Raw genomic sequence first — 14,034 nt, forward strand, 5'->3', positions numbered from 1 at the left:
CACTTCTATAGCTCATAACATACTGAAAAGTATTTCTATGTTAACACACTGTAAGGCATGTCATATATCCAAACTAATCTTAAATAAGGAACGCAACGGAACAAAACATTACATTGGATGCAAGCAATCACTACGCCACCGCTTGTCAATGGACTTAAATCTATAAACCTATGTAGCATCTAAAATATCCAAAGGAAAGCAACTTCTCCCGTTTATTCTTATATAATGAAAGCATAGAACACCATATCTATATAGTAAACTGTGTGTAAATGAGACAAAACAGCGCCCGACCGGCCGTCTCGGCCGCTGGCAGCCGGTTCAGTGCGACATTCTGCACCTTAGTGCCCAGTAGGATATGGAGAGCGGACCTGTAGTAAGCAGGACTTAGTAATAAGTATATTAGGCATATGTAACAGTGGTTACCCTACATGTTCAAAGGAGATGTATATGGCCATTGCACACTATAAAAACAGTAATATAAATATACATGAACAATAAGCCATATCCTAGTAGTGATATATATTGTCATCAAATTATACTTATTAACACTTACAGTAGTGTTACTCAAGGCTCCATACAGCCCCTCTAGGCAAATCCTGTTACACAGTCCCCTAAATGTTTTCAAGACAAATGCTTATGATCTCTATACAAGACTATAGCAGTACTATATTGCTTCCTAAGTTTAAATTTAACAGAACATAGAGCAAACAGAGAATAAAATGAAGTGATATTAAAAGGTAATGATGAAAAGTAAAAAGGGTAGACATTACATAAATTTGCAGTTCAATTGTGTAGGTATGACCATATCTTAGGCTTGCAGGAACAGGATCCGGCAACCTAAATAGTATGGAAAAGTTTGCAATAACTCAAGCATTAGAAAGTTATACAAGCTGTAGTGCCCACAAGTAGAGATTCTTATTGCCCGATATTAAAAACCTATAAACATTACATCAGTATTAACACAGTATTCTATCTACTCTAGGTATCTTCAAGAACAGTTGTCTATGAAAATTATAAAGTAACCTAGGGGATGCAGTACTATGAAACTTGCAAGTCTATGGTATCTTCGTAAGGTAGCATTACAGGAGTCTCTAAGTCAATAAACTGAAGCCAACTATACCCTGATTGAGAAGCAGTATTCCGTGACACATAAGGGCAATAAAGAAGGGCATAGGGGACAGCTACAGATGCTGTATCTGTCGATAATTTAATTATACTATCCCTAAACGCCTGGTCACAGATGTAGTGGTGTAACGGATAAGTCGGCATTCAGGGCCGTTCAGGAAACAATACCAACAGGCGTAAGCATGCAACTGTACTCCAGCCACGTGTAACAAAGAGCAGAGACGAGTTTTGCAGCTTAATGTCATCCCAGGTAAGGTTCTGGTATCCACAGAAGAGAGTTCTGAAAGCCCGACTGGCAGCAAGGGACCCACACTGTCAAGCAAGGTAATCATGCAACGGGTAGATTAATGTATCGGGTCAAGTTCCTGAGGGCTCGTAAATTCTGGGTAATCGGCTTTGCGCTGTCGGAACTTGTCCAGAGTGTGAACCTCATGATCCGTTCTTATGGCAGGTAGAGTATGTGCCGACTTGGGAATCTGCTCCGGCACAACTAACTTCTCAGCCGATGGTATATGTCTGTTAGCCAAATCGTGTGTAGCTGGCTTCAAGAGCACTGTGAGTTCATTGAAGTTTTCCTCCATCCACCATGTTAGATTTACGAGCAGGGACTGCACCGTATTGTAGAAGTTGTCTTTGATAGCTACAAGCGTCATTTTTCCTTCCCTTTTTCTGTTTTCTTTCCCCCTGTAAATGCTATCGGTTTTATGGGAGAGATTATGATAGTCCAGAAGCCTCTCTTCTCATCTTTTATTTGTTTTAAAATTTGTATCCGAGCTCTGTGACCTTGTGGTGGTCTCAAGATCTGTAGATCGAAGTAAAGTTCCTTTCTCCTACCGCCAAGCCCAAATCATTATTTAGTTTCTGAAGTGAGTTTGCAGGAGACCTTGGTGGGTATTTTAGGCTTTAGAAAAGTTAACAATAGAGCCCCTACAATAGTATTAAGAGCCGGAGCTCTTGCCGTATGTGACCAGTCAGCTTGGTAGTTGGCTCCGCCCCATATATATATTTTTTTATATACAAAACAGAAAGTGGGACAAGTGCACAGTGGGTGCTCCTAGTGTAGTATGCTTAAGCAGAATGATATATATATATATATACACACATACATACAGGTAGCCCTCAGTTTACGCCGGGGTTAGGTTCCAGAAGAAATGGTTGTAAATCGAAACCATTGTAAATTGAAACCCAGTTTATAATGTAAGTCAATGGGAAGTGAGGGAATTATGTTCCAGGACCCTCTCAAAATTGTCATAAGTAACACCTAATACATTATTTTTAAAGCATTGAAATTAAGACTTTAAATGCTAAACAGCATTATAAACCGAATTAAATAATCACACAACAGACTCTCACTATCGTCAAACTAAGTTTAATGAACAAAAACATTTGCTAATAATCACACAACAGACTATATCAAACTAAGTTTAATGAACAAAAACGTTTTTTTCTGCAAACAGTTCTCTGCATTGTTAGCATGTTAGATAATATTGGGTCTGCACCTATTCTATGCATTTCAATCTGGAGTGATTAATAGGCAGTTAGGCACCCTCATCTCAAGCAGCTGGTCAGGAAGATAATAGGGAAGTGGCTGCTAGATCTTGTTGTTTTGAAAGCTGCTTGATAGCTAATGTCTGTTCTGTGTACACAGATTAATTTCAGTCTGCTAAGCTTACATAACTTTGCTGCAACACAAGCGGACAGCTCCACCTACTGGCTATTTTAATTAGTGCAGTGCTTTTCAATAGCAGTCACATGACTGAAAAAAAAGTTGTTATTCTGAAACGGCGCAAATTGAACCGGCGTAAACCGAGGGCCACCTGTATATATATATATGCGCGTGTTTATATGTGTATATATGTATCTACAGACATATATACACATATAATTACATTAATATATATGTATACATATTTTTTTATATGCCCAAATTACAGTATGCGATTATTTTTGTGCATATTACATTAAGCAATCATGTTTGTGCATATTACACTATGCGATTGAGTATATTACAAAAAAATTTAAGAACATTGGAATATGAAATATTCATATTTTAATGTCGGGTTTGCGCTAATGAAAATATGTCATGGTGATTGTGCGACAGAGTGGGTGTTAGTTTTTTTTCTCTCCATTGATCTCTATGGGGGAATACATGAACGTGCACCTGAAAAACTTAGTTAGGTTTTTAATGCTATTCAGGTTACCGCTTGCGCAGAACACGTTAGTCATGTACCTGACTAGAAGCCTATTGCAGGCTTGAAACGTTGTCCTCTTGTCTTTTGGACTCAACCCATGAAAAGAAAGGTCTTTTAACCCTTTGAGTGCTAAGCTAAATTGAAGTTATTTTCCTTTTTTATTTTTTTTTTATTTTTTTTCAGATCACCAGGACTTGGCAGCCATTTCAAAGTGGCCAGAGACTATATTCATTTTAAAAACAGAATTTATGCTTACCTGATAAATTACTTTCTCTTGTGGTGTATCCAGTCCACGGATTCATCCTTTACTTGTGGGATATTCTCCTTCCCTACAGGAAGTGGCAAAGAGAGCACACAACAGAGCTGTCCATATAGTTCCCCCTCTAGCTCCACTCCCCAGTCATTCGACCGAAGGTTAGGAAGAATAAGGAGAAACCATACGGTGCAGTGGTGACTGTAGTTTAAAAATAAAAACCACCTGTCTTAAAATGACAGGGCTGGCCGTGGACTGGATACACCACAAGAGAAAGTAATTTATCAGGTAAGCATAAATTCTGTTTTCTCTTGTAAGGTGTATCCAGTCCACGGATTCATCCTTTACTTGTGGGATACCAATACCAAAGCTTTAGGACACGGATGAAGGGAGGGAACAAGACAGGTACCTTAAGCGGAAAGGCACCACTGCTTGTAAAACCTCTCCCCCAAAAATAGCCTCTGAAGAAGCAAAAGTATCGAATTTGTAAAATTTGGAAAAAGTATGCAGCGAAGACCAAATTGCTGCCTTACAAATCTGTTCAACAGAAGCCTCATTTTTAAAAGCCCATGTGGAAGCCACTGCTCTGGTAGAATGAGCAGTAAATGTTTCAGGAGGCTGCTGGCCAGCAGTCTCATAGGCCAAACGGATTATGCTTTTCAGCCAAAAGGAAAGAGAGGTAGCAGTCGCCTTCTTACCAGAATAGAAAACAAGCAAAGAAGTTGTTTGTCTGAAATCCTTAGTTGCTTGTAAATAGAACTTTAAAGCACGAAGGATTAGGACACAGAGAAGGAACAACAATTTCCTGGTTAATATTCCTATTAGACACAACCTTAGGAAGAAAACCGGCTTTGGTATGTAAAACTACCTTATCTGCATGGAACACCAGGTAAGGTGAATCACACTGTAAAGCAGATAACTCTGAAACTCTTCGAGCAGAAGAGATAGCTACCAAAAACAAAACTTTCCAAGATAAAAGCTTAATATCTATGGAATGTAAAGGTTCAAACGGAACCCCTTGCAAAACTGAAAGAACTAAATTCAGACTCCATGGCGGAGCCACAGATCTATAAACAGGCTTGATTCTGACTAAAGCCTGACTAAACGTTTGAACATCTGGTAACTCTGCCAGACGTTTGTGAAAAAGAATAGACAAAGCAGATATCTGTCCCCTTAAGGAACTAGCTGATAATCCATTCTCCAATCCATCTTGGAGAAAGGACAAAATCCTGGGAATCCTAACCTTACTCCATGAGTAACCCTTGGATTCGCACCAAAAAAGATATTTTCGCCAAATCTTATGGTAGATTTTCTAGGTGACAGGCTTTCTAGCCTGAATCAGGGTATCAATAACCGACTCAGAAAAACCAAGCTTTGATAGAATTAGGCGTTCAATCTCCAAGCAGTCAGACACAGAGAAATTAGATTTGGATGTTTGAAAGGACCCTGAATAAGAAGGTCCTGCCTCATTGGCAGTGTCCATAGTGGCACAGATGACATGTCCTCTAGGTCTGCATACCAAGTCCTGCGTGGCCACGCAGGCGCTATTAGAATCACCGAAGTCCTCTCCTGCTTGATTCTGGCAACCAGACGAGGGAGGAGAGGAAACGGTGGGAAAACATAGGCCAGATTGAAGGACCAAGGCGCTGCTAGAGCATCTATTAGCACCGCCTGGGGATCCCGGGACCTGGACCCGTAAAGAGGAAGCTTGGTGTTCTGACGGGACGCCATCAGATCCAATTCTGGAGTGCCCCATAGCTGAGTCAGCTGGGCAAATACCTCCGGGTGGAGTTCCCACTCCCCCGGGTGAAAAGTCTGACGACTTAAAAAATCCGCCTCCCAGTTGTCTACTCCTGGGATGTGAATTGCTGAGAGGTGGCAAGAGTGATCCTCCGCCCACCTGATTATTTTGGTTACTTCCATCATTGCTAAGGAACTCCTTGTTCCCCCTTGATGATTGACATAAGCTACAGTCGTGATGTTGTCCAACTGAAATCTGATGAATTTGGCCGCAGCTAACTGAGGCCATGCCTGAAGCGCGTTGAATATCGCCCTCAGTTTCAGAATGTTTATCGGGAGAAGAGCTTCTTCCCGAGACCATAAGCCCTGAGCTTTCAGGGAGTCCCAGACTGCACCCCAGCCGAACAGACTGGCGTCGGTCATTACGATGATCCACTCTGTCGGCGGAAACACATTCCCTGAGACAGGTGATCCTGAGACAACCACCAGAGAAGAGAATCTCTGGTCCCCTGGTCCAACTGTATTTGAGGAGACAAATCTGCATAATACCCATTCCACTGTCTGAGCATGCAAAGTTGCAGTGGTCTGAGATGTATCCGTGCAAAAGGGACTATGTCCATTGCCGCTACCATTAATCCGATTGTCTCCATGCACTGAGCTACAGATGGCCGAGGAATGGAATGAAGAGCTCGGCAAGTAGTTAAGAGTTTTAACTTTCTGACCTCCGTCAGAAATATCTTCATTTCTACCGAGTCTATTAGTGTTCCTAGGAAGGGAACTCTTGTGAGGGGGGAGAGAGAACTCTTTTTGATGTTCACCTTCCACCCGTGAGACCTCAGAAAGGCCACTACAATTTCCGTGTGAGACTTGGCTCTTTGGAAAGTCGACGCCTGAATTAAGATGTCGTCTAGATAAGGCGCCACTGCTATGCCCCACGGTCTTAGCACCGCCAAGAGGGACCCTAGCACCTTTGTGAAAATTCTGGGAGCAGTGGCCAACCCAAAAGGGAGAGCCACAAACTGATAATGCTTGTCCAGAAAGGCGAACCTGAGAAACTGGTGATGATCTTTGTGGATAGGAATGTGCAGATACGCATCCTTTAGATCCACGGTAGTCATATATTGACCCTCCTGGATCATTGGTAAGATTGTCCGAATGGTCTCCATCTTGAATGATGGGACTCTGAGGAATTTGTTTAGAATTTTGAGATCCAGGATTGGTCTGAAAGTTCCTTCTTTTTTGGGAACCACAAACCGGTTTGAGTAAAACCCCAGCCCTTGTTCCGCAATTGGAACTGGGTGGATCACTCCCATTGTATGTAGGTCTTCTACACAGTGTAAGAACGCCTCTTTTTTTGTCGTGTCTGTAGACAGACGAGAAATATGGAACCTTCCCCTTGGAGGGGAGTCCTTGTATTCTAGAAGATATCCCTGGGAAACAATCTCTAAGGCCTAGGGATTGTGTACGTCTCTTGCCCAGGCCTGAGTGAAGAGACAGAGTCTGCCCCCTACTAGATCCGATCTCTGATCTGGGGCAACCCCATCATGCTGACTTGGAGGCAGCTGCAGGCTTCTTGGCCTGTTTACTCTTGTTCCAGCCCTGGTAAGGTTTCCAGGCTGCCCTGGGTTGTGAAGTGTTACCCTCTTGCTTTGCAGCAGGGGAGGATGAAGAGAGACCGCTCCTGAAATTCCGAAAGGAACGAAAATTATTTTGTTTGTTCTTCGTCTTGAAGGACTTGTCCTGGGGGAGAGCATGGCCTTTTCCCCCAGTGATTTCTGAAATAATCTCCTTCAATTCAGGTCCAAAGAGGGTCTTTCCTTTGAAAGGGATGTTCAATAGTTTGGATTTTGACGACACATCGGCCGACCAGGACATTAGCCATAACGCCCTGCACGTTAAAATGGCAAAACCTGACCTCCTACAAGACACGTTGACCAAAGAGATCAAAGAGTCCACAGCCGAACTCCGCAGAGAGATCGCATCATTGGGGGAAAAGACTGATACCCTGGAACATAAACAAGAAGATCTAACAGTGGATCATGCTCACCTACTAGCTTACTCTCAGAGTCTAGCAACACAGATATCTGACCTGGAGATAAAATTGGCCGATATGGAGGACAGATCCAGACGGAATAATCTAAGGTTCCGGGGGATATCTGAAGAAATTGGATCACAAGACTTGGAGTCTCATATTCTGGAATTCTGTAAAATCATACTACCCTCTTCGGACCCGACGGACTTCATCCTGGACAGAGTTCACAGAGTGGCAAGACCACGATCAGTATCACAAGATAAGCCGAGAGATGTTCTTGCTAGGGTGCATTTTTTCACCCATAAAGAAAAGATAATGAGGGCATTGGCCAACAAACCACAGCTACCAGACAAATTTCAACACATTTCGGTTTTCCCGGATATTTCAAGCTACACTCTGCAAAGGAGAAGAACTTTTAGAAATATAACTCAAATTCTGAGAACAGAGAATATAAGATATAGATGGGGCTACCCGACAAAACTGATTGTTGCCAAAAATGGGGAAACACACACCATTATTACCCTTCAGGAAGGCTTCGGCCTACTAAAAGAGTGGGGGCTGGTGGCACCAGATCCTCGTTCCAGAAATGTCCCAACAACTTCCAAAAATGGGTCTGACCCGCCTACCCTGACCTCACAGCCTAAAATCCGAGCTGGAGCCCCGGATTTCACTCCTAGGCCACAAAGACCTACTATTTGACTGTTGTTCTCTTTGAATAATGTTTGTTTATATTACTGTAACTGCTACGATAACACCTGTTTTATTAACCATATTTGTTCTCAATTTTGTCTACTTTTACCCTGCCTGGGTGCCTGTTCCGCGCAGGGGATGAGGAAGCTTGGGAACTCTTTTGAGAGACAGTAACCTTGTTCCTAGCCATCTTACCTCCATGCTTTAAACACCCCGGCTTTAACCCAAAAACTGGGGGCTGTGGGCATCTCCCCTCCCCTGTGTGGTACAGGTGACAGGTGGCCTAATTAACAATTGGTAAAATCTGTTTCAAGTAGTTGAATTTAGACATACCTATACTTGAATCTATAGACGGGTATAGGTCAGTTCAATCGCACTCAATGTTAAGCTATGTTTCTAAACCAAACCGTTTGAGTTAATCTTGTTTTCCTGTAGTTCATACTCCCCCGTAGATAGTCAATCTACTTATACCAGTTGGTGTATTTATAACACCCCCCCCCATATACGCTAAGTATATTAGTGACATCCCCTTTTAAGGGGACTGGAGAAGTCAGTCTATCTCTTTGGCTATACTTCTCCTTTTGGTGATCCGTTGGGTCACAAGATTTGCTTAGACATTTTCAGTTGTACACAGATAAAAATTTAATATTTTTGATACAGACTTGTTTCCACAGGCTATGTTCTCCCTTCTTTCTCCTTCTTGTTTCCTAATTTGACACCTGTTTCTGAGTACGTATATCTTCACCTAACCTTATTTCTACTCTAAGTGATAGGTACAGATCCTTTGGAGACAGACTTCTTTTGCTTTCCTTGGACATTGGCCTGCTCATACTGACTTGAAAATTCGGTGGTCGTATCTTGGTGTGCAGATCCAGGTGGGGTGAGTCTTCTACCTAACCATCACTTCTCCCTCAGTTCTGTTCCCCCACCCTCCCTGGCCATTAGATCCGCCATGTCGACAATTTGCAGTAAAATCTCTTTTGCAACACTAAATGTTAAGGGGCTTAATTCCCAAGACAAAAGAAGTATGCTTACAAACACCATGAAAAATCTTAAAATACAAGTCATTTTTTTACAAGAAACCCATTGGCTAGCATCCTCACAAGCCCCATACAGAACCCCAGACTATCCCACAGTGATTCTGGCCTCTTATACTGAAAAATCTAGAGGTGTAGCGATTGCTATACATAGAACTATACACTATGAGACTATTTCTGTAGAGGCGGATACCCAAGGGAGATATTTACTACTTACCTGTAAACTTAATGGTATTCTGTTCACCTTGGTAAACATATATGCTCCCAATCAAGCGCAACCCAAATTTCTGAAAGGGATTTTGTCCAAAATTGAGAAATATAAAGTTGGAACCCTAGTCCTGGGAGGAGATTTCAACATGGTATGGGATCCCCAAATAGACAAAAAGCTTCAGAAGGGGAAAAGCATTGATGCGTACACTATAAATACGGCCAACAAATTCCGCCAATACATAGTCCAACATAACCTATATGATATCTGGAGGGCACAACACCACAGTGATAGAGATTATACCTACTTTTCTAGACCTCATCACTCCTACTCAAGGCTAGATCACTTTTTCTCTGACTCCTGGACTCTGAATAGAGTGCTAGAGTCGCATATCAGGGTTTGTTCATGGTCCGACCATGACATCCTCACTTTTACCCTAACCACTGATCTAACCAACACAACTAGGCCTAGTTGGAAATTCCCGAAACAAGCACTTCATGATAAAATCTTCAAGACATCCCTCAAGAACTCCATTGCTGAGTTCTTGAGACTTAATGAGACCCCAGGTATGCCATCTCAAACAATATGGGCTGCCTTGAAAGCATACGTGAGAGGGATTTGTATTAGGAGACAGGCGACACTGAGGCAGCAGTCAGGTGCACCCTTGGGCCTTCTTATGTCTGAACTAAGACAGGCGGAGCAAGACAATAAAAATTCCCCGTCAACCTCTCTATCTGATAGGATTAAGCAGCTCAGGGCGCAATTGGCAGACAGAGAGCTGGAGAGGGTGAAAGAGTCCTACATTCGATTTAAGAAGTTACTATACTGTCAGGGCAATAAAGCCTCAACGTTATTAGCTCACAAACTGAGAGGTAGGACCGCTGCAGCCAGAATCTTGGCACTCCAACGGGGGACCATATTGGTCACATCCCCTAAGGAAATTGGAGAAACTTTTGCGGCCTATTACTCGGATTTATACAACCTCCAACCCTCAATGGCTGGGAAGGAGTCCTCTGTTCAGGAGGTGGTTGACTTTTTGCAAAGCCTCAACCTACCCAGTCTATCAGAAGAAGATAAAGAAACACTCAAGGCTCCATTCTCCATATCGGAAATTAACCTTGCCATTAAACATACTCAAAATAATAAAGCCCCGGGCCCTGACGGATACCCGGCATCTTTCTATAAACTCTTTAAGGTGGAATTAAGTAAGATCCTCCTTGGTGTCTTCTCGGAAGCTCGAGAGTCGGGGTCGTTCGCTAAGGAATACTTACAAGCAAAGATACTACCAATTCCCAAACCTAATAAAGATCCCTCACAGTGTAGCAGCTATAGACCAATATCACTGATTAACGGAGATGTAAAGCTCTATGCTAAACTCTGGGCTAATCGTCTAAACACCCTACTTCCAGGGGTGATACATAATGATCAAGTCGGGTTCACCTTTGGCAGAGGACCCGACAATACCAGAAGAACACTGGATATCCTCATGGAGGCATCCAGACTAAAGCTACCCATGCTGGCCCTGTCTTTAGACGCAGAAAAAGCGTTCGACAGGGTCAGATGGGACTACTTATGGTGTACGCTGGCCCAATTTGGTATACCAGATGAAGTTATAACAGCGATACAAGCCCTATACTCCTGCCCAACTGCGGTGGTTAAGGGCATGGGATTTGCTTCCCCGGAAATACATATTACCAATGGCACCAGGCAGGGTTGTCCCCTGTCACCCCTAATCTTTACATTGGCCATTGAACCTTTGGCCCAAGCCATTAGGAACTCAAGTCCAATACATGGGGTAAAATTTGGGAGAGTCACTGCAAAGATAGCGTTATTTGCGGATGACGTTACTCTATTCCTCACAAACCCGCTGGGCTCCTTGCCGATACTGCTAGATCTTCTTTCCAAATTCGGGACATATAGCTATTACAAAGTTAACGTCTTTAAGACAGAGGCCTTGCCGCTTGGCATCCCTGCATTTGAATTAGATGTTCTACGAACATCATACTCTTTTCAGTGGTCACGCGCTACCATTCGGCATCTTGGGGTACAACTGGGCCCTGACCCGAAATCTGTACTTGCCATCAACTATTCGGATATAATTCAGGAGGTCACTGAGCTCACCACTTCCTGGAGCCTCAAAGAACTGTCATGGCTGGGTCGCATCGCCTCTTTTAAAATGACAATTCTACCTAAAATTATTTATTATTTCAGATGTATCCCCCTCAATGTACCCAGTGCTCTGATAGATACACTCCAATCTATTGGCCAAAAATACATATGGGGAAAGTCTAGGCCTCGAATTGCTGCGAAAATACTCCAGAAAAAATATGAACGGGGAGGAGTAGCGATGCCTAGCATACGTGGATATTATGAGGCAGCCAGACTATCACATATTACAGCGTGGGCAGACAAAGGGGAACCTCAGGGATGGAAGAGTATAGAAAATTCTGAGCTGCCCAGAGGGCTGAACTTGGCAGATTTGCCCTGGATCCCTGAATATCAACTAGACATGCTGAGAATTAACAATGTTATTGTCAGGGATAACCTTAAAATGTGGCGTATTCTTAGAAACCTGCCTGAGGTTGCTCCCCATCCATCCCCTATACACTCCCTACCTGCTTTGCTTGCAGCCTTACCAGATACACATGTTCAGCAATGGAGACATTGGGATCTGAATCTGGTCTCTCAGCTATACCCCTCGGTTACTTTGGTCACTCCAGACGATATCAAATCAGTTGTACAGGACCCTCCCGTATGGGCCATATTTGAATACTCCAGGCTATATGCCTTCCTGATGTCTTGGGGGTTTTCTAAGGCTTGCCTTAGACCACTGACCAACTGGGAGAAATTGTGGCAGCTGCAGTTTAAGACCCCTAGAATCATATCATTCCACTACAACCTACTGCAATGATCTACAAACAAAGAAAGACCCTGGCAACTTAGAGCTTGGGAAGGAGACCTCTCCAGACCAATCTCTGACAAACACCTTCATCTTGCTATGACACTAACCAAAAAGACTCTGCACTGTGCGAACACTCTTGAGTCATATATGAAACTATTTTTGAGATGGTACTACACCCCCTCCAGATTATCGCAGATGTTCCCTACAGCTTCCTCTTTATGCTGGAGAGGATGCGAGCTGAGAGGTTCAGACTTACACATATGGTGGGAGTGCCCTAACCTGAAACCCTTATGGCTCCAAGTATCTACCCTTTGCCTCAATCTCGGAATGAAAATGCCACTAACCTCTGACATGGCCCTACTGCACATATTCCCGAGTGGTCTGCCACGAGTCCCGCATGGGGTCAGATATGGGGAACATTTTCTTAAAAACAGGAGGGGGAACAAAGGGAATACCTGGTCTATCCCACTCCCTAGAAACGATATCCGCAATCCTCTTAGGGACCGGGAACACATCAGTGTAAACAGGAACTTCTAGGTACTTGTCCATTTTACACAATTTCTCTGGAACCACCATAGGGTCGTAGTCATCCAGAGTAACTAATACCTCCCTGAGTAATAAGCGGAGGTGTTTTAGTTTAAATTTAAAAGCTAACGTATCGAAGTCTGTCTGAGGAGCAACCTTTCCCAAATTGGAAACTTCTCCCTCAGACAGCACATCCCTCGCCCCCATGTCAGAGCGTTGTGAGTGTATATCGGATACAGCTACTAAAGCATCAGAATGCTCATAATCTGTTCTTAAAACAGAGCTATCACGCTTTGCAGGTAACACGGGCAGTTTAGATAAAAATACTGAGAGGGAATTATCCATAACTGCCGCCAAGTCTTGCAAGGTAAAAGAGTTAGACGCGCTAGAGGTGCTAGGCCTTGTTTGAGCGGGCGTAACTGGTTGTGACACTTGGGGAGAGGTCAACAGGCTAACCTCATTACCTTCTGTCTGAGAATCATCTTGGGCCACATTTTTAAGTGCAACAATATGATCTTTAAAATGTATAGACATATCAGTACACGTGGGACACATTTTGAGAGGGGGTTCCACCATGGCTTCTAAACACATTGAACAAGGATTTTCCTTGGTGACAGACATGTTTAACAGACTAGTAGTAAGACAAAAAGGCTTAGAAATCACATTAATCAAGCAAAAACACACTTTGCAAAAAAAACGTTACTGTGCCTTTAAGAAATAAAAAAGGCACACAATTTTCCAAAACAGTGAAAAATGCACCAAAATTTCTGAAATTTTCACAGTATGTACCTAAAGCATTTGTAAGATTGCACAACTAGCAAAAAATCGATTAACCCCTTAATGCCCAAACCGGATCAATAGTAAGCTAACAGACCGGTTAAAACAAATTTAGCACCTTGCCACAGCTCTGCTGTGGCCCTACCTTCCCTTAGAAGTCGGATTTAGGCTTAATGCCAGCTACAGAAACAAGGTGGAAATTTTCTGGGAAACACTAAAAGCGGTTTTGCGAGGGGAAATTCCAGCGTATTTGAAGAGACGTGATAAGATAATTAAAACAAGGGAGATGCAATTATCCAATAAAGTTAAGAATGCGTATAGGAATTTACAGATTGCTCCTTCGGGGGTTAATTGGGGTATATATTTAGAGTATAGGAAGGAAAGGGATATTTTCCTGAAACAAAGATCACAGGAGGAAGAATTAAGAATTAATAGGCATTATAGAGGATATAATGGATGTTCTGCCAAATATCTCGCGAGACTCACTAGAAATAGGAAAAAGAGGAATTTTATAGTTGCTGTTAAATATAATGAGGTCAGGTACAATGATAAT

This window comes from Bombina bombina, chromosome 5 (genome assembly GCF_027579735.1).
Source record: "Bombina bombina isolate aBomBom1 chromosome 5, aBomBom1.pri, whole genome shotgun sequence".
In the NCBI taxonomy this organism is placed as follows: domain Eukaryota; kingdom Metazoa; phylum Chordata; class Amphibia; order Anura; family Bombinatoridae; genus Bombina; species Bombina bombina.